General features: G+C 40.4%; 1 protein-coding gene across 1 annotated transcript in view; it reads left to right on the forward strand.

Moving 5' to 3' along the window:
- The first annotated feature begins 16309 nt into the window (after positions 1–16309).
- Positions 16310–25993, forward strand: part of LOC139209453 (poly(rC)-binding protein 4-like) — a 31468-nt gene continuing 21784 nt past the window's right edge. Inside the window, exon 1 of the mRNA XM_070839171.1 lies at positions 16310–16417. The gene's annotated coding sequence lies outside the window, so the exon portion shown is untranslated. The remainder of the gene's footprint in view (positions 16418–25993) is intronic.

Below are 25993 nucleotides of genomic sequence, written 5' to 3' on the forward strand. Positions count from 1 at the left end.
CCTCGCTGCCTCCGTCCTCCTCGCAGACAGGTCTACAGGTTGAGGCCAATCCTGTGTGCCAGCGTGACTCCGCCTCCCTTTAATTGGAGACATGCAGGTGGAGAGATCAACTGTGGAGCACACTTTAAATGAGTGTTTGAATGCACCGAGCGCTGAATCAGCTCACAATTATATAGCACCGCACTTGATGATAATGATCACGCATCATCACGCGTTTAAACCTTGGGTGAGGGAGCTACTTAATGTTGCTGTGCTGATTAATATGAAGGGAAGAATAGCTAATGAGCGAAAGGTAAAGGTTTCAAAGCTGCAAAGCATCTTAGCTGTCTTCTTTAGTTGTCTTTGGTAAAAAAAAAAACAAAAACAATAATCTACATTCAGGCATCCTGTACAGCTCCCAGCAATGTGACAGCTTCATATTTACTTTGGCATGTGGCTCATGCAGGTTTGTCCCTTTAGGACTTCATTTGGAGGTTGTGAAAATGTAATGCAAAACCCCAGAATATGCCTGTTAATATCTTGACTGTGACAATGAGCATCTTAGTTTTTTTTGTACGACTTTGTATTTTATTCATACTAAGAGGGAAAGACACACAGATGGACAATTGTCAAATATCATGGTGTTTATGGTGTATTTTACAATACGGTGAGCATCACATATAATGTGTTATTTGTAGCATGTAGAACAGAGGTTAATTCACACAGATGTAATCATATCTCATCACATCCAACAATATAAAGCTGGTAGATTTTTCTTAACAACTGACCTTTCTCAAAGGATATTTTTTATAGAATCCATTGAATCTGATTTAAAAGTCAGGATCTTTTATTGAGCCTTTCACAAGTTTATCTGAAAGGACCTTACAGAGAATGTGCCTACTTTGATCTTTGACAAAAAAAAATCTGTGCAGAATAAAGTGCTGCAGGACAGTATGCAACAAAGGGAATTAAACAAAGTGCAAGATAGCAAGTTTGAAAGACATAAATGGCCTAAAGTTATCCTACAACCTAACCTCATAGCCTCCCTTCAATGCAGACTTACAAACTTAGACCATCAGTGAAGATGAGATATCGGGACTGGGTCAATTTTAACTTACCTTGGGTCAGTCATGGTATCCAGTTCTGGGTCAATGTAGCATCGACACAGTATTGGGTAGATTTTATCCTCCACTGGTGGGTCTAAAAACTATTGGGTCACAACTGGGACAGCAGTGAGTTGTTTTCACCACCTGACAGGTTTAATGTTATCAATATAATGTCAGCCATACCAATATGTGGTTATTTTAACCCAGTAAAAACATTGCATTTATCTTTCTTTCTGTCATAAATCAAACCGAAGAGGGTGGATACTTTTACCCAGTGTAATATTATTTTTAATATCAACATTGGGTGATGAATCTCTTTTAATGTTCTGTTTAGACAAAGCAAGCTTTTGCAAGTTTTACCTTCAAATTGTCACCAATTTATTGTTAGCTGTACATGACGCATCGCAAAATTGAACATGTGACGTAAGTTTAGCTACAGTACGTTGTAGCATTTCACTCTAGAAGTTATTCACTCTAAGATTATATTTAAATATTAAAGTCTTTACCCTGAACATTTTGTGCAAACTTGGAATATTTCCAAAGCAATTAAAAAACATGGGAGGACATTTAACTCTCCTAAAAAACTTCAAACCTGCTCAAGCACCAAAATTAGCATTAATGGATGTTTAATGGCAGGAGACAAGGTGCCAGGCATCTGATACACCACCATCCACAAGAATTTGGAGACTGAGGAGCACTTCTTTGCTTATTTCATGTTGAAGACACGCACACACACACACACACACACACACACACACACACACACACACAGCACACATCTTCTGCAGCAAGCAAAGACTGATGCAACACTACATCTCCATTCACAACAGTGAAAACCGTATTTCCCAGCAGAAGGGCGAAGGCTTCAGGCTTCATGGTCTGGACTTTCTGTAAATACTGGGACATGTTTGTTCCAACCTGTAGAATTAGTAAAGTGTTTTATAGTTTTAGGAATACCACTCTCACTATAATTTTACATTTCAGGACTAAATATATTAAGATTTATTGCAGACTGCACATCTACAAAGCTAGCCTGGGCATCCAGTGATCATCGATCAGTCATCGTTTCCACTCGACTGACTGATTTAACAGGTAAGCTGTTGCTCATGGACCATTCACGTTCTAAAGGTTAGATTTGTTCAAAGAACTGTGCTGAAATGATTAACACAAAGTGGCTCATTTTCTCGCGGTGAACAATGGTGTCAGTGTTATATGTTATCTTCAAAGCATTTCCGCAGAGCCGCCAAGCTTCTGAATTCAAGTTTCTTTGTCAATAATTGGTATTGACAGTCCTTTATTGATTTTGGTATCAATACTCATAATGTCATGGCTGAAAATCAAAACCTGAGGGGAAACAAACATCAGCTGGAAGAGGAATATTGTGGGATTTTATTGACAGGGTGTGTGGGGTATCTTAGCACAAAAGGTCTTATCATATGACCCTGTTGCACACACTTTGCAATAATGTGCATTTGCATCAGTGCACTCGGTCTCGCGGAAACACTTGACTGTCGAGTGAAGGCAACTGTGATATTAGTCACAAGGTGCCAGCATGGGGTTGTTTAAGGGTTCAGGGATGAGGTGTTCAGGTGGTTACATGATGGTGAAATGATTATAGTATATAGTATATTCAGTCAATATCCAGTCAATGCTTTATTATATTAACTCCTCCTGTAAAGTGCCTTTTATTACTTTTACTGTCTATTAGTGTTATAGCAATCATGGATATAAAGTGACACATAAAACTTTTAGTATATACATACAGTATACACATACTGTATATGCTGCAGTTAGTATAGGTTTGTGGATTTATGAAGCAGCCATTCAACCCGCACTCTGCACTGCAAAAAAGATTCCTTGAGATTACTTTTCTTCACCTTGATGATGTCCTACCTACTCCTTTTAAGGTGGAATAAATACTCACAAAAAAGGTGACGTGTCTTTGTAGAGATCTCTTTCTTTGAGCTTATCTGAATGACTGGTTATATTATGCATTATTATGGTTTTAAATAGGGCATGAACTCTATTGGGAACAATACTTGAAAGAGGAACGAAAAGTTTAAAGAAAGAGGAACTTCTCCCAGACTGACAGCCAGTATTAAAGAAGAAGAAGCAACGCAGCACGGCAAAAAACTAAAAATGAAACAACACAATCACAGATGTCATTATGCTGCCAAATAAAACAGTGGAAATGGGCATTCTGATTATTCGCTTTGCCAACAAATGATTAGAATGATTTTACTCCACAGAAAATGTTGGCGTGAAATATGTGCTGCCATTTATGTGATGCCATCATCATATATTATCATAAACTATAAAATGCGTGAATATCTTGGAGCGAGAACTGACTTGATGTTCACGGCGACAAAGAAAGGGCCTTAATATACTAATAAAACCCTTGGCAAGCATGATTAGGATTTTAAGATAGAGATGCAGGGCTTGTCTGTAATAGTTCACAGACCTGTCAATCATCTGATTTCTCTGACTCTTTGTTCACCCCTGCAAGGCTGCAGTATGAAAAAAGAGCACGTATGTAGGATCTGCGTATAGACCTGAGAGAAAAGATTGGAAATTGACTATCTAAATTAATGTTCTATTCAAAACGAACATGCACACGTGATGAAATCCCCTCAGAATTAGTTTCCAAATACATTTATTATCACATAGATGTTCCATGGATTCATTTTTTGCAATCACAAATTGCATTCACACATTACAAAACACATTCAGAGCAATGATGATCTTTTTTGTAATTGCGTTATACCTCTAAATTGTCTCCAAATCCAATGAATACACCATCAGCACAGACATATTATGTAAATTGTATGTCAGCTCAAACATGTAGCTGTTCCTTTGTCCTATTGTTCACACTTGAGGCATATTATGGATGAAGGGTTTCCATTGCAAATGCATCACCCGGTGCTCATTTTGCCAAAACACACATACACAAAAACATCTGCAGGTCTACTAGACCATGATAGCCACACCACAGAGGGGCTTTCATGTGATTGCACATATCAATCTGACTCTTGATGTGTGAGCACAGAGCGAGAAAGAGAGCGGATTACAAATCAGCTGACTCCCCACATTTTCTTCCAAGTGACTTATTAGAAGGGTTAGTCTGAGCGGACTGTTGGACCGCTGAGGGGGGTTGGCTGAGTAGTGAGACCATCAATGGAGCCAATCTCCCCTCGCTCACAATAGTGGATTACTTTAGACAACCTTTCTCGGCTTCACTCAATAACAAACGGGAAAAGACCCTTTCTGCCTTTTATATGTTGTGCTCACAGTTCTTTTTTTTTCACCCACACTTTTGTCACAATAATAGTTCAGAAAATCTGCCCTATATTAGCATTTTTGGTTCTTACATGTAAACGTACAGTAATTTGCAGGCCAATTTCATCCAAATTAACAGTGAAACAATTTGAACACACTTTGCACTTTGTTGCAGGAACACGTCATTTACCTGTTAGAGGTTTTGTTTTTGGTCTGCAGTGGGTGTCTGCTTACTCCGTCACATGTTATGTTGAGCTGATAATAGCACAGGAAGAAGGAGGGTTTCCTTTCAGCACAGACCAGACCACTGTTCCTGTTTCTGCCTGCCCCCAGTTATCTGTTCTCACTGCTCAGCACAAATAAGGCTTTCCAAGAGGTACCATCATCACTTGCGCATGTTTACACCTAAATAGATTGCTAGCGAGCTCCTGCTCTGTAATAACACCCTCTTTGTGTGAAAAAATGATATTTTTTTTTTTACCAAATAGTATATCTTAGTGAAAAACAAATTGAGACTTGAAGTTTCATCTTGTCATATTTCCATGTATCTCAGCATGAATTAATCCCATTCAAGTCTTGCTGAAGCTAGTTAGCCGATAATTTGCAAATTACACTGCATAATTAATCCGCCATCAGAGCCCCCGAAGGCAATTACAGGGGATTGGTCATTAGCAGTTCTGTACATTCGACCAGTGGCAGATCAGGCCACTCCATTACAGGATAAACACATAGCTCTTGAGGAGACATCATGCTAAATGGAAAGTCTGAGCAACAGCCCCTAATGGCCTCTGTGACTGGGGTAACAGTTTTGTTATCAGAGACAAACAGGCGTAATGACTCTGAAACACATCAAGAGGACATCAGCAAATGTAGAAATCAGCAAAATGGAATGGCCACACTATGACCCCAATGAAGAGCGGAAATCAAATCAGTACTCCCTCAGTAGCCCCTAAATGTGCCCTGCATCTCTTTAGCAGTTGCCTGAAATATCCTTAACCCAATTCGTCAGTGCAATAATATGATTACACAGTCCTAATGTTACTCACCGGGACCCTTTTGCACATTTTAACCATGATACCATATTCATCTACAATTTCTCATTTATTCCTTATTTGGAGTTTAGCAATTAAAGTAATCAGTCTAATAGCTGTGACTTCAGAAACATGCTGTATTGTTTAGTTCAGTTATGACTGTGATTCTTCTTCTAATGACAGGGGAATAATTTAAATGAGGGGATTGGCAGGATTACAATGATGGGATTGTGATATGGCATGTGAACTAAATATCCTCGTTTTTAGCCATCTAAGCGGCATGGGTCTATGAATGCCAATGTCTGAACTACTGGCAAGGTTGCCATGAAATTTGGTACAGACATTCATGTCCCTCTGTGGATTCATTGTAATGACTTTGAGGATCCCTTAATTTTTATTTTAACAATACCATGAGGTCAAAATTTAAATCGGCCCAATACTTTATGATTAAACACTTGCCAATGTTCCCATCAGATTCACAAAGATAGTAGACAAGGTAAACATTATACATCATATAATGTGGTGTTAGCATTTAGCTCAAAGCGCCACTGCGCCTTAGTATGTAGTACTTAAGTACGTAAGGCCCAAAAACTGAGCTTGCTATTTAGTTTCATATATATATAAATATGGAGAACAATGTGCTTAAATAATAATCTAAATAAATAAATATGCACACTCTCGAGAGTGTGCATATTTATTTATTTATTTATTATTTAAGATGTTTGAAACTTTGATAACAAAAGCTGTAAAACCATGTAATTGGGCCCCATCAAACCTGTACATGAGAATCAGGCTAAATGTTTATACACACCTCCTTCATTTCATCTCTGTGTTTGAGTTTGGATCATTTTGGATTGGATGATAGAAATGTGTCTCAGACAGTACTTACATGTAGGCAATATATGTATTCTAAAGTAATTCATTTATACAATAATACTATATTACTCTATGATAATGCTAGGTATTTCGCAGTTACTGTATATCTCTGTGGAAATTACATTGTTTGAATATGACCAGATCAGTTTGTGTTTGTGTTGAACAGCTCAGGGACACGATGTTGATCATATCCTGGGTACAGGGGGCAGCACCCATTCTTCCTCTCTCATTTCCATCACCTTCTGTCTTTCTTTTCGTCTCCTGTCTCCTTATCTTGTCCTTTATCTCTTCCCGTCCCAAGGCTGAGCTTTGACTGACGGAGTGTTTTCATTTTTGTCTGTCTCAGTGAAGAAGTAAACACAGGGTCAATTGATATTCATATGCAAATTCTACTACCTGCACCTCAGATAATAAAATATATAGCCTTGGGGTATTTCATTTTAACATAGATTTTAGCCCTTTGCACAAACTGAAGTGAAAGAAAAGCACGTCAACTTTAGTGTTTATCAGTTTGGCTTTGGATGGATGAAATTAACTTTGATTCACTCACTAGCCGACATCTTGGTGGACGGCCTGGATTAATCTGCCTGTTCATTTTCCTCAAGCTGTTGGCATAATCAAAGAGCAGTCAGACCATCCTCTTCACCACCCACCCAAACACATACAGACACACAAACAATACAGGGGATCAGAGAGCAAATGGGTGATCTTTGCATTGTGCAATATCTTTGCAGCACCCAATTAAAGTTATTTTCCACAATAATTTTCTCTACTTTTATGACATACACCTTGGAGAAAACACAGAGGCCCGGACCTTGGTGACCTCAATAGTGGGTAAAGCCTTGCTTAGTAGGCTACAGCCTCGCAGAGCTGCTGGCATTTCTGTGGACACTTAAGTCTTGTTATTTCATACAGTCTTTCCAGGTAACCTTACATGTCAGATTTACATATCACGTATCACATACCTGGGAGAGTCAAATCCCTCCACAGAGTGGCAAGCCTGTTCAGTGTAACCTGACTCTGTGTCCTCTCCTGTTACCTATAGATAATCATCACCTTCCTGTTTTTCCCCTGTTCTCAGCAGTTAAGAGATTTATTAACTAGCAAGCGAATTGTAAGGTCTCAGGAATGTGCTCCGGTTTTGCCCATTGGATGTGACGATGACTGACACTCACGCCTAATGTGGTAGGCAGTTCTGTCTCAGTAAGGCTGCATGGGCTGCCGAGCGTGTGGAGCGGTAGCTACTCCTGCCTCATGTCTGGCTGAGGCCCTGGGCTTGGGGACGATGGAAATGGGGAGAAAGCGCAGAGACCCAACTCCGGGTCCCAGGTGTACATTTAATGCTACCTATCAGTTCTGGCCCAGGGTGAGGGAGACTACAAGCCAGATCAAATCATGAGTCAGAGCTCGAGGATGCATTTCAGCCAGCCTTATTGCCTGGTTAGTCACATGGCAACAGCACAGACTGAGATGGAATGAGTCAACAGGAATCACAGCCACACATCCATCCAGGTGATGTGTGGGAGAGTGTGAATTGAATCTACACTCTCGGGCGTATCACTCATAATCCCATGTTGTAGTCATATCTATGATAAGAGACAACCAGGAGAAAAAACACATCAGTGGTGTTCAAGGAGAAGGAATAGCAGCATCTGAAACTGCCTATTATGTGGCTCCCCATATCCACCCACTCCTCCATCCAAGGCTGTCTGTGCTGCTTAGCTCTGGCACAGGGACTCTCTGTGATACAGCAGAGCTCTCAGTGCAGGGAGTGTGGTGCTGATGCCAAAGTCCTGTTATCCAAATCCGTCGGCACTGTCTCATTTAACAGATAAGAGGCTAATCTACAGGGTGGGCAGGAGATAGACCTACTAATACAAGGCCTCTTTTGTCGCTTGCTCGCCATTCTTCACATTCCTGGAATATGTATAGGCGTGTGCAGACAAACAAAACCTTGAGGGTATTTTTCCTTTATCCTTTCAAGCTTAGATGTGTATTACAGAATGGAAATCACAATATATTTGTTCTATTTATCATCTTATATTGTATTTGTTCTCTCAGATGTAAATTGTAGCCGTAGCCTCCTTTTTCTACTCTGCAACAGAATACCAAGCAGTATGGCAATGCTGACGCAAAGGCTTATGTATTTGTACAGATAATCAGCGTCCAACATAAAAATGTTAGTATTCCAACCAGAATTATATGTAATTTGCATATAGCATATCCGACTTGCTGCTGGAAAATAATCTATGCAATGAGGCTGGTATCCTAAGCATCAAGTCAGTGGGCTTGTGAAAAGGGGGTCATCAGTCTTTCCTCTATTATCAACACAGTCAATTTGCTTTGGAGCAAGATGAATCTCAAGCAGAGCTGATTATTGTTTGAAATGTTTTTCCACTTTTATAAGTAAAGTTGAATAAAAGAAGCCAAAGTTCTAAAATGTTAAACACTAGCAGTCTCACAAGAATGTTGCTGTAAAGAAAGTGGCAAAAAATGCTTTAAGTCATGGACAATCTGATCAAAGAATTAGTAAACAACATGAGTACTTGCAAGTTTTACCCAGCCATAATCCTCACTTCAGCTGTTCAGTCGCCAACAGCAGAATATTGTTGCTATGCTAGTTAGCTTCTACTTGAATGCACGCATAACTGAACGGGTTAAAAACTAATGAATAAACAATGGTTTCAATAATTAAAGCCTGGGGCACAGAGACAGACTACCAGAAACAGGCACACACTGGCACGCTAACCAGCTCCCTAACAGTGTTTCATGCTAATTGTTTTTATCCTTTTGTTGGCTGCATAGTTACAAACATTCAGCCGTTATCCTTCATGTCAGGCCTTTTTCCACTGCAAATCTTCTGCACTGATGAAGGCCTGACATAGGACAAAACATTTGTCCTTTGCTCTCAATAAATGTGACACAAACAAGTATATGAGGAGCTCATTAATCAGTTGTTAGAGTGTGGATATTTTGTTATTTGAAGTGGCAAATGTACTTATATCTAAAAAAAATGGCATACATGTTCCTGTTAATGTCAATGTCAGCAAATACAGGCTCTCTTATCTAACTTTTGGCACTTGCCAAAGTTGCAAAAGATCTTCAGAACAGCTGGTGTTGCCCCACCAGCATTGTAGCATTGTGTACAAGTACAGTATTGTACGCCAGCACAGATCTCATTACCTGTTTCCCCACCTCAGTGCACTTTCAAGATCAAAAGCTGTTTGAAGGTCCTCGTCATACCTGATACGTGAGGCTAAGCAGATAGTCCTGTCAAGAGCTCTGGGGTCCTGGGATAGGAAGTTATTAGTAAGTTACTGCAGATTATGTAAAAAAGTTGATTCCATTCTTTTCTGTTTATAATTCAAAGTGAAGAGCAACTAGTTAAAATATGAATTCTATCAAAAGCAATAAGATATTTTGAGAGATTTTTATAATGCCGAATTAAAGAGAGGTGTGCTTATCTCCATTTATATTCGCGTAATTTTAAGTTCTGATTCCCTCTTTTGTATTTCTTTGAAATGAATGCCAGAACTTCCCACACTTTCCACCATACTTATCAGATCAAGTTCTTGCCTACAGGCTGTTTCCAACCACAACACTAGAAACCATACCGTCATTATGTTGCCGGCATTGCATATTTGTGCACCTGCGGATGACACAGTATCCTCTGGCCTGTTTGAGACATAGCCTGGAGGAGCTCTTCCTCTCACATCTGCCATGATCTCATCCTCAGACACTGAATTAAGGCCCCTGCGACCCAGGGGCATGGCTGTGGTCTTGTTATTGAGACATTAAACAGCTACACGTCGGGTTTTGCCGCATGATTGTAAAAATGGAGAGGAGAACCTGCATGAAATCTCAATTTTTAAGTGGTTTGATTAAAACTGTAACATGGTTTTGAACAAAGCTTCATTTATCTGGGTGCAGGAGGAGATTTTATTATTAAATGAAGGAGAAATTCAGTAATGATCTGTCTCTTCTATAAAACTATGGAGAGTTGCAGTAATTCTGCAAGGCTTTTATACAGTGCTGTTAAAGTCCTGTCTTTAGGTTTAAATGAAGTTATGTCATAGTATCCTATTCAGTTGAGATTCCTTTTTCAAAAGGAAACTGATTTTAAAGCTGTAATTATTTAAGATATAATTGTTCTATCATCTGTATGGCACAGTGAAATATTACATACTGAAAACCCCACATTCATGGTTAAAGTGTAGATGTAACTTTCTGCACTTTTACTATACTAAATGTGATGTATGAAATGTTTATTTGGTTTGTTAGGTCACACCTGGTGTGGTTTTAGGTGCCATCTTTGTAGTTTTATCAAACTGTTCTATTTATTCGTTCTATTGTTTATTTAGCAGAGACATTGCACAATACATGTATTGTGCCAGACATATCTAAAAGCAAATTTTCATCTGTAGTCCCTGAGTGGAGGCCACTAATGATGCAAAGGTTACAGGGATAAATGGTCAGTTGTAGTAAGTCAAGACCTTTGTAGAAAAAAACAGACTTAGTAAAACACCATATGAAAATCTAAGAAGCAAAACAAAAAAGAACAACCAGCCCGAAACAAACAACAGCAGATACTAAATTCCCACTGAGGAGCAAACAATCTGGAATCTCAACAACACCATTAAAAACAGACAGTTCATCAGTACAAGAAATTACTATCCAAACACTTAGGACCAATGCGTGTCACACTCAGTGGGTTTTCGCTTATTGGCTACAGAACTGATTACTCTTCAACCATGTTTTCAAGCTACATTTGAAATGTAGTTTTTAAAATTAAAAAGAACTGCACTCTTTGACACTCAGTTGTAAAAGATTCAGCATTCTGACTGCTTTAACTGTCCAAGTGTTGTAGACTGAAATATATCCAGAGGAAGCTCTTGTTAACCTTGAGCCAGCCCCACATGTTTGTACAAACTGTTTTAAGAGGTTGTGGTGCTAGATTGTGAATGATCTTAAATGATACACTGACACTGGGCGTAAAAAGAAAAATTTCAAATGTCGAAAGATTTTACTTTTTAACTACACTGCAATGATGAGGTTTTTATCCGTGATTTTCAGTGCTTTCTTATACAGAAGTGGGTATAGTGTGCTATTTTTCAGAAACCAGGTTGTTACACAATAAAAAAAATGTATCAACGATATTATATCAAACAATATCATCACATGCACAGTTTTGCTGCATCTGCACTCATTTGATTTCCGATAAATCTAAAATAAGCAAGGTTTGGCTTCATTGTTTTGGAATTTTTTGAAGGTTTGACTGCTGTCAACAATCACATAGAAATATTTAACATGTCGAACACTGTGTACCCTCTGACCTCTTACAGTAATTTCAGGAGGAGGGGAATTGCTTCCTAATATGTTTACTGTGGTTTCAAAGTGCACACAGTTATACATACACATTTAAGAGAATGCAATATTGATAAAAGCAAATTTTGTTCAAGGACACATCAATGATAGCTGAGAGACTAGAGAATTCGTAATTCACACTCTCTTTTTACTGGCCATTGCAGGGATTTTACCTTTGATCTCGGTGTGTCTGTAACCACCGAACCATCTCTGCTCATCAGAAATCAGACCAGGTGGTTTTAAAGTGCACACATTAAGTAGATAAAACTGCTATTTTTGGGGCTATGAATGCTCTGTGGTTGGAACATGAAAAAATGTTGTCTGACTAACCAATATATTTGAGGTCTTTTCAGACATTGCAAAACAAATAGTTGTGATCCCTCCTGTCAAATTCGGCAGGAATACAACATTAGTTCAATTCTACATTAGTCAAAAGGTCAATGCATCAACAAATAGTAAGGCTCAAATAACTGTCATTTGAGGTTGGGGGAACAAAAAGTTGCTAATTTAGCCATCATGTCCAGCATTTACAGAGCAACTTTTCTCTTGTCTTCTCTTTTAGGTCTAATTTTGGTCTCCACCAACTCCTGAGGGAAAGACCTTTTTTTTAGCTGCCAAATGTTCCAGTATCCTCGCTAGCTAGTCTCTAACTGTGTCTGTCTGCTGTTTGGTGCTGGGCAGGTAGTGTACGGTAGGTTTTGTGGAGTTTTTTTTCACTGAGAACAGCTGTCTGCTGTGGACAAAAACAATGCTGTGAGAGTGTTTACAGTGAACAAAAACAGTGAAGTTCCAGACAAATAAACAGTGAGGTGAACTCAGTAACCAACTCAATGAAGCCAAGAGTGGCTGTGGATTCAGTTGATAATTCTTTGTAGGTTCATCACTTTTCATATTGCTGATACTGATCTGAGCTTTGATAAAAAATAATAAATAATTTTAAAAAGTCCCTTTAAACACCAGGGCCCCTGCAGAGCCGATGGAAGCTCATTAGTGCACTTTAGAGCTCCTCTGAGATGTAACTGCTTTAACCTTGTGTTTTTGTACAATTGTCATGTAATTTGTCTTCTGAATAATCTTCATTTTTTTTGCTCATTCTCTGTCTCTACGGTACTTATTAATTATTACTACTTAATTATTACTTTTTCTATATATTTTGTGTGTTTTTTATGGGTTTTTTTTTAAACCATGTTTATATGAACTGCATTAATGAGGGGTCACTGACTGACTGAAAAAGAAGCCATGGATGAAATGTGAAATTTGATTGTGTCACTCTTCATGACATTTAGACAAAATGAATAGAAATATGGTATCAGATGGCAGCTTGTCGTCCTCAGCACCTGTTCTAATGAGATATTTTTCCTTTAAGTACAAAGAAAACAGAACAACACTCATAGAGCATGGGGAACATAATGCTCGTTCTGTGTGCTATTTAATATTAAATCTCCTATTAGTATTCCAACTCCAGCTTGTTCTGTCCAATGTCTCCTTCGCCCCCGCTGATCAAAATAATACACTCACTTAAAAGCAAAGAAATAAGTCTTCAAAGGAAGTTATATGGAAATGCGCTTTCTAACATACATTACCATTTTGCATCTAAACGCAGGCCATTGACAGAGTGGCAAACACTATATAGGAGTTGACTATGCATGTGTCTGTATTTGCATTAAATTTGTGGGTCTCTTTCAGTCCTTAAGCAGGTTCAGCGGACATTAAAACACCTGTAGCTTCTTTAGTCTTATTGTGTGATGGGAGGAACTTATTGTTCGGTTTGTACAAGAAATCTCTTTCATGTTTGATAAGTAAACACCCAAAAAACAAATGTCAAACCGTTCCTTCATGCCTGAGAGGGAATCAAAGGCGATTGCAGCTTTCAAGAAGATCAAGCTACTGCAGAAGCTACTTTAATGAAAGGCGAACCTACTTTGAGCTCTAGCATGTGGAAGCAGACTAAAGCAGAATATGTCTTCAGTCATTTGTCTGGACAAAGTTACAGTATGCCGTGAAATTCAGTGCAGAGAATGTTAAACCATGTTTGTTTGTGCATGAGAGGGCTGAAAAGACGAAGAGAGACGTTTCATGGCTGAATAATTGTACTTGTTGCCCTGGTGTCATCTTCCGTTGTTTCAGTGCCATTTAGTATGAGAGGTATTTGCGAAGCTTGAATGCATCCAGACAAGCAAGGATGACATACATTGTGTTTGCCAAAGCAAATGGGGCTCTGTGCACCATGGCTGATTTCAGCACCAAAAGGCCTTTGTGAATTTGACATCACCATCTAATTCCCAGCTCGGTTTTAAATCTAGAAATCATGATGGTACAATTAAATCACATGCTCACAGTTCCGGCTCAACCAATCTAAATTATAAATCATCCAAACACAGATGCATATAAATTAACAAACGTGAATCCAAACCATAAAATGTTACCAAAATTAGCAGGTCATTCTCTCTCTTTTAACCTCACATCTAACAGCTCTCCCAGTGTGTCCAGCAGTGATTCAGTGCAGATCTCACTCGTGTTAATTATATCCCTGCATTATTTGTGACAAGTGTATTGACGCAATCACAATTCCCTCTTCCAGATGATGACTGTGTCACATCCGACAGTGCACCTTAGCTGTTTTACAGCCATATCACCAAGACTGATGGCTGACAGAGGACTGACCCACACACCCCTAGTGGTGGTAGCATTTTTTCTTCTTTTTAACAAAGCACCCTGTCTCTGTATGATGGATTTGAAATCACACAGCACCTCCTACTGTTTGAAAAACAACATCTCGCTCTGCCACCAGGGCAGATAGACCACAGCAAGTTATTCAGCAGAGCATATATATGGATAAGTGATTGATTTCGAGGGCTCCATCATGTATAAACTCCCTTAGAGTTGCCTTTGCATAGTTGACAGATCAAACAATAATAGGTCAAATCATTTTTCTATTGCTTGCATCAAAGTTATGGTTTCCTCTGGAAGACTTAAGGCATATTGTGATGTGTCTTCCCTAATGTTTAGAGTCTAATATGGCTTTATTCACTTACTTCAATGGGTTAGTGTTGTGGTATTCATACCAAATAATTGCATCTCTTTCATCTCAATAAGTGACCCTGTAAGTGCTTGAGATGTGCTGAAACCCAGACACTCATAGTCATAATTCATACATAATTCATACATCACACATTTGGGAAATGAGCAGCTAATTACAATATCAAACTGTGTGCCTATATCTGCTGTAAATATCTACTCATAACCCCTGAACTTATTCATTCTATGTAGTAAACTGACTGGCGGGCCAAGAGAAAATGTCACCATCAGACAGACAAAGCCACAAAATGTAAGAGCTTACAGAGACAATAGTAAAAATGTCAAGCAGAAGGTCTTTTATTTAGAAATATAAACACATCCACTCCCTTCTCATTTCTTTGCTTTGCAAGAGAGGCACCTGAAAAACAATTGAGATAATTTGCGAAATGGATGGAGATGTCATGCTCAAATTACCCAGACGCTTCCCCCTTTACACGGGAACAGTGGGAGATGTCTGATATCTTGCTTCAATAGCTTTAAATTAATGAGCTGTTTGTCAAGTGAAAATTCATCATAGACACCTTTTGTTGATTGATTTGCGTCATTCTGTCCCTTTAGTGCTGTTTGTTTTGCATGACTCAGAGGAAAAAAAATGTCAGCTACTTGCCTACCAAAGATACCAAGACTTCACTGATGCATCAGTGTTATTTACAACAATGTTACTGGTGTAGTAGCCTATACAGTGTGCAGGATAAGAGGGCATAGACAAGTGATGGCATGAAGGTGAATAATAATAATCAGCAATGATAATCATGAATACATGAATATGCTCTCCTTACTAACAGTAATGTTATGATGGAACACTTGCAATAGGAGAACAAATACGCTAGATGGCGCTGTTTGAGAGAAAGTTGCTGATCCCAAAAACGCCACGAACTTCAAAAGAAAACGCCAAGAGCCTCAATTCTACATTTACACCACCAACTTTGATTTGAACGGTGAAATTTGCCTTGTACATTTTAAAATGTACGATTTGTATCGGATCTACGTGTTTAGCTGGCCAATAGCCTGACAGGAAACCTTGGGACATCAGAGGTGTGGGGTGTTTGACTGCCAATTGACTGGAGTTTAAAGGGGTATACAGTGATTTGAAAACACATAAATGACACACCGCCAATTTCTGCACGAAAACACTCACTATAACTGGCACAAGCCGGCCCGCTGCCGCACATTTCTACAGTCCGATCGATTCAACAAATATAATTTCCGGGATCATGCTCTGATTTCACACGAGACTCGGTGATCCCGAATCAATCTGCGCTGCGACGCACGGGGAGAAGCGCGCTGCGCTCCCGGTAGAGGTCCTGCGGGGACAGGATCACACCGCACCGGCCCGGGCGGCACAAACACACTGGGGCTTAAAGGGAGCCGAGCCACGGGACTTTTTACCCAGGGAGCACCCGGCTGTCTCACACGGGCTGCCTCGGTTAATTGTGATCGGGGTGAGCGGGGTGGTCGCCGCCTGCATCTCTCTGCCTGTGTTGTGTGCGTGTGTTGTGTGTGTGCGCGCGCGCGCGCGCGTGTGTGTCTCTCCCCCTTCCTCAGCGCACAGGCGCCCTGCACTCCAGTCTGCTGACACACCAGGAGGACAGTCCGCACTCCGCGTCCGTGTCATTGGACTCTATGTGGATACAAATCCCGGCCAACACAGATCCATGGGGATACTTTAGTGACAACTGCAGCCTGCGACCTTTTACATGAAAACAGGTAAGTGAGTTAGATTATTTGGAAAGGCATGTTTGTTTGGACAGCATGTTCCCAATTTTCCAACTTGGAACAGCTCTCATCCAGTAGCTGATATTCTTGATCGCTATCCACTGTCAGATTTAGTCTTATTCATCGAATTACAGCACACAGACAAACATGTATTTTCAGTTTAGTCTACAAACTCTTCCTAATGACCAATCACCTAATTAAAGCCACAATCGGACCATTTTATCTATTTAGAGTCTTATTTTACACTCATATGAGTGTGGGCTGACTCATACATTGGAGCTGAATTAATGAAGCCATAAACTGACTGCGATGTAGGCTGAAATCCAGCATATGGCAGAAAGTCGCCAGATGAGCGGGTGGAGACAATTGGTCTCTTGTGTGTGGACGGTTTTATGATAATGAAAGTGGACCCCGTTGGCCAAGGCCAGTCCTGAACACAAAGATCATTCTCAACAAGTCCGGTACTGTGGGCGCCTGCTTGGTGCTGAGGCAGCGAGTGTGTGTGACAGCACCATTATTCACGAGGATGCCTAATTGCATTAGTCTTAGACCGTATAGAAAAACTGGCTTGATAAACTGGCCTAAATGAAAAGCAAAACTCAGCGCAGAAGCTGTTTGCATGGATGTGTTTTACTCTTTATTCTGCCATTAAAATAAAGGATCTCTGGTCACTTTTGACATGCTAGATCACGGACTAACGGTGCAGTTTAGTTGTGCATGAGTACATTTGAAGCTCTTTAACGGGCAGTTTATTTGTCCACACGGTTTCCAGATATTTATTTAGTGTTTGTTGCAGCCAGTAAACACTAGTCATTTAAAGGATTAGTTTCATTTAGCGTAGAGGGTACAAACAGGTTTGTCAACAACTAATTAACCATGCCATAGGCTCCAAAACAAAAATATTCTTGACATTTCTCTAAGATTATAATACATGGAATGAAAATATGTCCTGTTTCCACTTTCAGTCGAATAAACACTCTCATGTTTTGCATATTTTGGCATACATGTTTCCACTTTTGCACAACAGGCCCATAGGAAATTCAAGAAGCTGATCATCTTTAGGCTCTTCTGTACAACAGAATCAATAAAAAAACATCTGATAGTCAACCGGCTGATTGATTCAGGAAATCATGGTCCCTGCTGCCCAAGACGCTCATGAATCTTGCATGTGCATGGCCAGTGTGTGTATGCTCAAACAAAAACGGACAGAAGTAGGACACGATGAGAGATTTGCACATTACTTAAAGTGTATCTGGAAGCCTTTCATGGAAGAATTTGATTGGATGTAATACATTGTTGGACTATTTTACTGGGGAAGTAGGAGAACATGGTTCAGATTTATCCTCCACCAGCACATAACAGAGATCAATAAAGAATGGAGTTTCCTTCTGTGTGTGTGTGGTGGAGAGGGCGTCTGTTGGAGTGCAGATACACATTTTATTTTATTTTTATTTATTATTATTCCTGAAAAGTGAAAAAGGGAATAGGGCATACAATTTGACTGATGTTAGAGGCACTTCTGTCTTTTAGAGAGACAGACCACCACAAAGACAGACCATCATGTATTACTGACTCTCTGTCCAAATGCAATTCCTTAATGCACTCTGAGAGCAGCAGATCTAATAAGAAGTGGAAGAGCATCTTCAATAATGAAACCCCACCTGCATCTCTGCTGCAGAGAGAGGGCTGGGGCCGAGAGGCTTCATAAATAACAGAAACCAGACCTGACACGTGCTGCTCCAATGTCTGGGAACTGCCAATAATCCCTCTCATCTACTAAGATGCTGCTCTTGCAGACTGAAGGGAGTGGAAAAGCAGGCACAATGCTTAGTTTTAGTTTGCAGTCATCAAGTAAACGCAGCCAAGTGCAGCAGCTTTACTCTATTAAACAGTTCTGCAGAGAGAAATAAAGGATATTCAATCACCTTTTACTGACGAGGAGAAAACAAGGAGAGCTTTCCGGGATAATTTAGCCATTAACAGCACGAGGGAACAGAATTCTTCCCACTGACAAAACACCCTGAATTACATGCAGGTTGTATTTTATTCTCTTGATTGATCTTGATTCTTCAGTCATATCAATGTTAAATGTGTCCTGAATTCTTTCAGTTTTTCACCTTTACCACGCAGACTTAAAGCCTGTATTAACACGTTGAGCTCATGGCAGCATCCTCATCTTCACCCAGGCATTAATTTAGATGTTGTTGTCACAGGGGCGTTGTTGTGATGCAAATTAATTTCCTGTCCAATATTTGAGAGAATCCCCTCTGGCAATTAACCTGCATTTGAGAAGTTAACCTGTGCTTGTCATTACCTAATAACTACATACTCTTGAGCTTCAAATTCCTCTTCTCCAGCTTTGTCGATTGAAATAAATTCGTGCTCCAAGTTCAGTACCCTTGTGTTTTTTTTTTTTTTTTGTGAGGTGTGGGGGGGGGGTTGTCTTGATTCGACAGTACAGTGAATAGTCAGACAGGAAATGGAGAGAGAGAGAGAGAGAGAGAGAGAGAGAGAGAGAGATGACGCGAAACAAAGGTCGCCAGCCAGAATCGAAGTGGTGGCAGTTGCAACTATGTGGCAATGGCTGTAACCACTCGGCTACCAAAGTCCTCCCATGATGTCGGCTATGTTGTACAAGAAAGGCATGAAACTAAATCACATGAATACGTTCATGCAAATAAACAGTGTAGATTCCTTTGTTTTGGACCTTCTTGTTCTGCTATGAAGAGAGCCTTTCTTCTGAAGCAGAATGTGACCCTCGCTGCTGTTCTTAAGACTGGCCCGGTGGCTGACAGAGCCGAGGGCTGTCCCTCCTATGAAAAGATAGCACTGTGTCGAGCTCTGAAGATTGACCCAGCAGGCCTCATGACTTTGCTGTTGTGTGTCTCAAAGAGTCCCATGAGCGTGATTTATTTAGTTCAGAAGTTACCCTCAAAGAGCAGCTTTCATGCTGTATGTACTATACAGAAAGCGACTCAAGAAATAAGGATAGGTGTATTCTAAGTGCGCCACTCCAGTGAGTAAGTGCTGTATATCAAGGGAATAAGCTAAAAGACTGCCTTCGTGACAGTAATCCGCTTTGCTCTACAGTACACTAAATGGAGGTTTTCTTTCAATTGGCCATCTGCATCAGTGTGTGTGTGTCTGTTTTTGTGTTGCGACCAAGAAGGAGAGAAGCTTTTTACCCCCCCCCCCTCAGCTGCCGAGTGCCTGAAATATTTAACAGGGACTGCACTATTTTTGGGTTTGTGCTCAGTTTGTTGAGGAGCTTATGTAATATGTAGTTTCAGCTCTGGTACTGTTGTATACCAAATAACACACCAGTGAGCCTGCCAACTTAAGAGCAGTGACGCTGTAAACAACACGGGTTTGCGGCCATACTGCACAGTACAATAAAGGGCGCTTTATGGCAAGGACTAATGCACCATCTGGGCTTTGATTGATTTAATTACCATTTTTAAGGCAGTTCCTTTTACGTCAAGGAAGCAGGGTCAGGCTGCATCTTCTCATGTTACTTGTTTCTCCGAGATATTGATCAACTCGTCGCTCTTCCCGCCAACTGTCTCCATCTCTCCCTCTTTCTTTCTCAATTTGTCTCCCTTCTCTCTCTCCTCTTCCTCTCCTCCTCTCTCCTCCTCTCTGCTCTGAGGTGTCAGATTCTCTGACTCATGCCCTGGTGTGGAGGATGGGAGGAAAGCAGGGATGAAAGAGAGAAGAGAGGAAAGTCATTTTGCAGATAGAGCGAGTGACCTTCATCCAGTAAGAGGGATAGGATAAAAGCTAGAGTTAATACCCTGCCAAAGTGTATTCTCCACCATGCCAAAAAAACCATTCAGAGTGATATACGGTCCTTATAGAAGCTCTCTAATAATAAGAAGCATGCCATTGTAAGTCAAGGCAAGGCAAATGAACAGAAAATTCCAGCGTTGAATCCAGGGGGATAAATACTGAAGAGAAGTCAAATTGTATAATCAAATGAAAACAGCACTGACACACAAAGCCAGTTAGAGATTTTCATAAATTTACTGAAAGAGACCTATATTGTGAAAAGGACTAGTTTGTTAACGAGACAGAGCTGCAACGATTAGTCATTAAGTCAATCGGCAGAAAATTAGTTGACAACTATTTTCATTTACGGTTTTAGTCTTTTTAAGCAAAATCTGCCAGGCATCTCTTTGGTTTTAGTGTCTTGAATGCGATGATTTCCTGCTTCTCTTTGTCATATAATATAGTAATTTTTGGTGTTTGGACTGACTGAAACATTAAAAAAAGGAATTTGAAGACATTTCCCAAAACACAGTTCTTCAATATATTCTGATTAATGGAGTTAATTGAGGAAATAATTGCCACATTAATCGACGAGGATTATCATCATTAGTTACAGACCTACACAGAGAGATGAAGAAAGCAACATGACAAGTGTACAGTATATGTTCTTGGGCCACACTGTCTGTCCCCCCGCTAACTAAAGTCAGTGTAAATACAGACTCAGATGGTGTCACTGTGTCACTGTGTGTATGGAACCAGTAGTCGCTTGGGAGATGGCAATTGACAGCCCAGAAACACGGCCCTGTAAGGTTCATTATGTGTATGTTGGTGCTGTTGTTTTATCCCTGCTGGCAATAATGAGAAGGAGGAAGGAACTCAGGTTTAACTAATGAGGAGAAAGGATCCTTTGTGAAAACAACTGCATCAACACTTGATCAATGTATGTTTCTCGCAGAGTGGCCATGTTCGTTCAAGGGTATACTATGCTTATTAATAACCACTGAGCCAGAACTAACTAAATACTGCTCCAGCACTGACAGTCTCAGAAACTGATGGCTTAGGATAGACTGCCATAATGGAGTGTCAATTACGCCGCTGTTTATTAGCAGTTGGATTCACTCGTAATTATGCAGATTCTGTCGACAGATTGACGTGATTGTAAATTGCAGCGACAAGAAGAAGCCCTGAAAGTATTGATTCATGCCACTTTGAGATCTGACAGACTTTGCAAATGCAACCGTTTCAATAATCTGTAGCACCTGAGCTGTCATCACATCGCTAAAAGTGGAATCACAGTTGGTGTAATGGTGAGAAGTAATCTGCTTTTGTGTAGATAAGAGACTTTTTCTCTTCCAATGTACTCTAAAGTGCTCCGGGGGGGGTTATATGATAGTATTTTGTTATAAATTACAACCTCATTTAACAACCAACTCGATGGCGCTCTAAATTGTTCACGTGAGCCGCAAATCCCACACAGTTTTGTTTGATGTTTAGAAATTCTTACATTCGTAATTTTGCCACAGCATTGAGAATTAGAAACTTTCATTGTAATCTTTCAGTAGATTTGTTAACACAATCTGCAGGGCATCTTGTACATCTCTTTACAGCACCACAGATTATGGATTAAATACACAGTGCTTTAGGGCAATCTTATCAGTGTCAGCCCACATTTAGGGGCAGTGGCTGCAGTGGACGTGGCTGTTGGCCTCCTCTCTGCTGCAGGGAAGCCGATCTGGCTCCAGGAACAGCAGGCAGCCCAGGGGTCTGATAACCCTCTCTGGGGCCTTGTGGCTGACAGGCGGCTCGCACTGCCGGCTGACATGGCTATGCTTTTACACCAGATGAAGCCGGGGGCTGATAGGAAAGGACAGTCCCCTCTGCGCCGAGGGCTGACCCCTCCCATTATATGTGACAGAGCTGAGACAGACATGCTGAGAGATGAAACACTGCTCTTTAATTTCAAGCCTCTCCTGTTTCACAACTAAAGCCCTCTCCTTCAGTCTCCTTTCCTTTCTCTCCCTCTCATCTTAGTGGAGAGTTTGTGAATGCGCAGCCGTGGTGAAGAAACCTTTTCAGACTTGAATCAAATGCTTTTAAGTGTTGAGCTTTGCCTGTCAAAAGTGTCATAAAGCTATAGGATATATCTAGTGGATATTGAAGTTAAAGGCTCTGAAAACACATCTTATCAAGCACCTTCTTAACATCAGCGATGCAGCCTAGTTTACTCTAATTACAGCTCATAGCGCATAAGAAATATTTTCTAAAAGTCTGAGAGAAGGTTTAAAGTATGCTTCATTTGTACAGGGGTTTTAGGTTGTGTATACAGTCTTCTCTCAGCTGTGTTAAAATAACCATGTGGCTTGGCTCATAAAGCAATATTACTGATGAATCCCAGCATGACTTGTGACTGTGATGTGGTTAAATCTAACCAAACATGAAGCCCCACTTTGAATATTTTATTCACACAGAATTGAGTTCATTTAATCAAGAGGCCTCTGCATAAAGTCCTAATTCTGCGGAAATTTTAGTATTCAGTCTTTTGGGTATGCATGTGTTTGCTTTCTTTCCTTACTTGTATAGTAGGTGAGTTTTCCTTCATCGTCATCTCAGGAGATGACGCTCTCATTGTGTCATTCCATGTGCTCAAATGTGGCAGCACTTTGAGTTTGTTCATGACAGATAGCTGCAAAAAGTCCTCCTGTGGAACTTCTGAGCAGATCAAAGCCTGTCCAGTCGCGTTTCAACAGGACACCTTCTGTGTATGTCTGTACGTGTGTGCATGTATTAGTGTGTGTGAATTGTTGGCTCCTTTCATCCCAGCAGCTGTATGTGGGCATGTGTGTGCTTTGTTTTGGTGCACACCGACCCGTGAATGTGGCTGCCTCTATGTGTGTGTGGGAGATGTGTGAGCATGTGTGTGAATGGTCTCTCACCTCTTGCCCTTACCGTGCGCGTGTACACACATTGACACCCTCTCACTCACTGCTCTATATGTGCCCACCCGGGGGACACCCTATCCTCTCTGCCTCTGTGTGTGCCTCTGTGTGTATCGAGCAGACACTCAATACCGCCGACCCCTGGTATATCTATATGCTGAGGAGAGCCCTGTTTCTGTCTTTAACTATGGAGACCAGGCATGTCCTCATTCCTTCCTCATTTCCTCTAAGCCGGCCCAGAGCCGTCTGTTTGGCGGTTGTGTGAGGGACATGGTTGCCTCAGAACAGGTGTCCAGTCCTCTAGACAAGCGGGTTGTACAACATCCTTTTCATCTCAACAGTCTCTCTGGCGTGGATGCTCCTGAAAACATGACAAGAAAAAAACTATCGCTCGCGGCTGTCAAGGGATGTATGCTGGTTGCTTTCATCCGTGACATCTTTGATGTATGGGTTATGGAAGTAAGACAAAAAAATAAAAATCTCTAGATATCTTAAAGGATAATGCCAGTATATTATATCTTTTGGTAATACACTAAATTGGGTCTTATTTTTGTAGTTTTGCCACGATTCATATCTGTGATTATAAAAAAAAAGAGTAAGTTAAGCTTACATTTGTTGATAAATCGTTTATTTCATCACATGATGTATATATCACTATGTTCTGAGTTAAGTTCATACATGCTTGCATGCATGCATGTTTGATGTATATTTTGAATAATGTATTAAAGACAGATGCTAAGCTTATGCTTATGTTAAATATTATTGTTTGTATATCATAGGGTTGCAACTGATGATTATTTATAATATCAAAATAATACACCTTAGTATTATTTTGATTAATTGATTATTCATTAAAAGTAATTACAAAAAATACATATTCCAGTTTCTCAGAATCCATGACAATGTCTTTAAATGTCATGTTTTGTCTGACCAACAGTCCAAAATCCAAATAAATTTCATTTTCTTCATTTTTTTTTTTTTCGATCAAGTTATTGATTCACAACAAGACACAAAATGTCTGAGACATTCTTTGTTTTAAATTAACCTCTCCAAAGTAGCTACTTACTGGAGGCCAGCCACCACTGGCACACTTTCAGAGCTTCTTCTCTCTACAGACACTTGTACCGAGGGCTAATGTGTGGGGGCGGTAAGCAGTGGACCAAACCACTGTGAGGCATATGGGGCGGGGTGGGGGGGGCGTCTATAATCAGCACAAGCATTTCAAAGTAGGTTACTGAAGTAAACATATTATTATTTTATTCAAAATTATATATTTATCTTCACAATGATATTTTGAGGGGGACAACTCATGTTGGCTGCTTGTCACATCAGACTTTCTTGTAGCAATGTCAAATAATAAATCCTACATTGAAATTGAAAAAGCATAATGCTCCTTTAGTTTTTTAAAACTTAGTTGTATCTTTTAATTAGTCATGAGCAGACGTTTTTTGTCAGTCATTTGGTTTCACAAAGTCGTGCTCAATCCAGTGTAAAGACGAATACAAGCAGTTACTCATAACAAGGAGCTCCTGCATACTGGATTCAGTCAAGCGGAGCAGGACCAAGGTTACCCAGTCAGTGACGGAGTAGCAGGACAGTGGACGGGCTCTCCGCCTCCCTGTCCTGGCCTGACTGTATTTTGGCACCCTGAGACTGCAGTCTGCACTTTGTTAATTCCCTGTTCTGAGTTACCAGGTCTAATTTAGAACAGAGGGGCTCTGTTCATCCTGGAACGCTGCTGCTTGAGATTCTGGAAATGAGGAGTTCAGAAGCTCACCGCCCTCTCACAGACACAGAGCATATGCCTTGTTATCAACCCACAGAGCAGCGCATAATGATCCCTCCAACCATTAACTCCTAATGCAATAAAGTGCTAACATTTTAGCCATGCCCCTCAGTGTCTAAACATAACGAAGTTAGCCCACGGGTTGCACAAATGTGGTCTGTGATAACACATGTGTTCAGGATGCATTGATCAAGCTTAAATTCATGATTACTTGCCCTTCTATCTTGAGCTGACAGCAAGCAAAATGTTCCATTTTTTGTTTATCTCCACTCAGCCCCCCCAGGGGGCTTTGTTTGATATTTATGGAAATTGCATGGAGATGAGCTTCTAACTGATAGTTTTGTAAGTCAATCCAACGAGCATCTCTCTCAAAAAAGCAGTTTGATTCGGTGTAATCTAAATGTAATCCAGTAAAATGACACTTTGCTCCATTTACGACCATATTCTGATGGGGCTGGCATGTCAGACTGTGCTGCAGCCATGGAGGGAATGTAAAACCCATGCAGGCAGTCAAGCTCGGTGACATCTTAAGAAGGATGTGTGTGAGCATTTGAACGTGTCTTTGCAAGCCTCCAGTGCATAAATAAATCAGTGAAGCAGCAGTGGCCTTGTGCACTAAGCAAAAGCAATAAACCTGCCTACATCAAGTCTCTGAGGAATTGGATCTCATCTAAAATAACACCCATTTATTAAACATGATCTCCTCACATAGCCCACCAAATGTATCGACAGCATGCAGATTTATAAAAAACACACACATATGTCAGGCAGTGTCAGTAGGATTGCAGCAGCAGGCTGGTATACAGTGGCACTGTAGGCTGGTTGGAACGCAGTTGGCAGACAAACAAGTGGCCTTGAGGAGCGAAATGGAGAGGGTAATTTGTTACTGTGTTGTTACTGAATGTGAGTGGCTATTATGATCCGTGACGATAAGGATTCCACTGTCAGCTGGGTTTTTACCTCGAATATCTGAAAATAATTCAAATCAAAGGCATTTTATGATAGTAATGAAAGTAGAGCTGTTTCAATAAGTCGATTAATCAGTTAGACAATCAACAGAAATGTATCTGCAACCGC

The sequence above is a fragment of the Pempheris klunzingeri genome, chromosome 11 (assembly GCF_042242105.1).
Source record: "Pempheris klunzingeri isolate RE-2024b chromosome 11, fPemKlu1.hap1, whole genome shotgun sequence".
NCBI classification, from domain to species: domain Eukaryota; kingdom Metazoa; phylum Chordata; class Actinopteri; order Acropomatiformes; family Pempheridae; genus Pempheris; species Pempheris klunzingeri.